This window comes from Antrostomus carolinensis, unplaced genomic scaffold (assembly GCF_000700745.2).
Source record: "Antrostomus carolinensis isolate BGI_N321 unplaced genomic scaffold, ASM70074v2 scaffold4754, whole genome shotgun sequence".
Lineage (NCBI taxonomy): Eukaryota > Metazoa > Chordata > Aves > Caprimulgiformes > Caprimulgidae > Antrostomus > Antrostomus carolinensis.
This window is the reverse complement of record NW_010309990.1, coordinates 86,375-88,604: the sequence shown is the minus strand read 5'-3', so window position 1 is coordinate 88,604 and position 2,230 is coordinate 86,375.

Below are 2,230 nucleotides of genomic sequence, written 5' to 3'. Positions count from 1 at the left end.
CTCTTTCATTGTAGAAGACAGAAGTATCTGAAAACCCACGAGGTCTCAAATACAGATGGGTCAGGGCAACTGGTAGGTTGCTCCTTGATTACCTTTTTTCCTTCAAGCAGTTCAAATAATTGGAGCCACCTGGTCCATACAGTGATGCATTATTCCCTTTGCTTTTCCAGGTGTGTGAGCACTGGAGGCAGCTGTAGCTGGAAAGCTCTTGGAGATGTCGGCTGTGTTGGGCAGTGCTGTGCAGGTAAATTTTCAGCAGAATTCTCTAAATTTGTGTTGGGCAAAGCAGGCAGCAGACTTGATTTTGTGATCTGACAAGGTGTGAAACAGTTTTTTCTGGGAATAGCTTGAAAAATTTTATGTGAGTTTGAGTTTTTATTTCCTAACAGGCCAAAGCATGTTATCTTGAGAACTCTGGCTTGTAGATGCTGAGCGTTTTAGTAGATTGGCATTGTAATCTCTGGGTCTAATTTGGATATTTATTTGTTGTGGTGGTATAGTGCTTTACTGAAATAGTTAAAAGGCTACAGCCTTGCAGTATAGGATTGTTTTGTTTGTTGTGTAGTCACAGATTGGTCAGAAATATTTCTGGAGAAAAGTGGTAGTGAATGTTCTTTGTTGGAGGAGAAACTTTGAATAGAGTTTCTGATTTAGGGAGCCACACCAATCCTTTAATTAAGACTTATCTGAATAACCAAGGGTACTACGTTTTCACTGGGGATCTGTTAATGCTCTGATGACCTAGTTTTTGCTTTAGTAGGGAGTAAATGCTAACTTCAAAAGTGATGTCCTTGTACTGATTTTCTTTTTTTAATGCAATGGGGTTCTTCTGTCCATATTCAAGCTGTTGAATGTTGTAAAGTGCTTTAATACTGGAATATCTGCTCAAGGGATGAATTTTTTTTTGTTTGTTTTCTTTAGTTTTACCACCATGAATTGGAACAGTCTAAATCTTTAAAATGTTTATGACATACTTATTAAACCAATTCATTTACCTGCTTGTAGCTAGAAGTGTTTTATATGATTAAACAAGAGAACTTTAGGGCTTACATGTTGCCCTCTGTGCTGCATCAGTCTTCCCCCCCGCCCAGTAAATACATGTGCTAAAATCTATCGCAAACATTTGTTAAATGTGCTACTGTTATTGCACAGTTATTTTATGTAATAAAAGCTGTTGCAGAAGGAAAAAAAAAACCACCCTAAATCTGATTAGGACAAAAGGTGATTATATAAAGGCTTAATTTACATTTCATTTTTCCCAATAGGTTGTGAAAAATGTCAGTAACCCAGTCGTGTTTGTGAAGTTCAGGTGAAATAAAATAATGAAAGGATAGTGATATTAAGAAAAACTATAGTTGTTTTCTGAGTAGTTTCTGTTACTTTCTGCCTGGCTGAGTGCTCACAGAAACAACTTTTTGCAAGAGACCAAGTTCTAGATTGTTTGCACTGTCACTATTTTCAACTAAGGAATCCTTTTGAATTAAATTAAGTTAGAGGATAGTAAATAGAACTGGTAATGAATACATTTCTGCAGATATGTTGTTTCTTGGGAATATGGCCCTTGTTATGCCACTTCAGGACCTGGTTATAATCTCATCTCTAAATAATGGTAAGGGACGGAAATATTTCAAAATCTTTCTTCAGACAACCAAATGTCTGCCACTAAAAACCTTCAGGATACTAACTTCTCTAGGATATGCTGGGTTTTTTTGTAGTCAGTGGAAGGTGAGAGCGAGGCCTTTGCATTTCAGTAGTTTCAGCATGCACTAGGCAGCAGCCTCTGTTAATGACTGCAGTCCACACGCTGTAATATCCTGAGGTGAGCAAACTCATGGCATCATTGGATAAAAATACAGGTGTATAACTGAGGTGTCTTCACATAAAGTTTTTTAAGAAAGATTACCTCATTTATAAACATAAGGTGGGTATATAAACCTGTGATTTGTCTTATTCACATTACAGAAATATTTTTTATGATGACTTTTCAGACTGAATCTTTATTAATTATTTAATAGGAAACTTTTCAGAACCACCTTGAATATGTGTTCCTTTGATCTCCTCTGTTAGCAATGATTTGTGCCTGATTTATTCAGACTATTGACTGTGTATACTGAGCTGAAAGAATCTGTCATAAACAGTTTTCCATTAACTCATGAAATAAAAAATTGTGAAAGCTACTGTAAATTAAATGTAAAAAAGCATGGTGGCAGCTGTACAGCTAGGTTGTCTT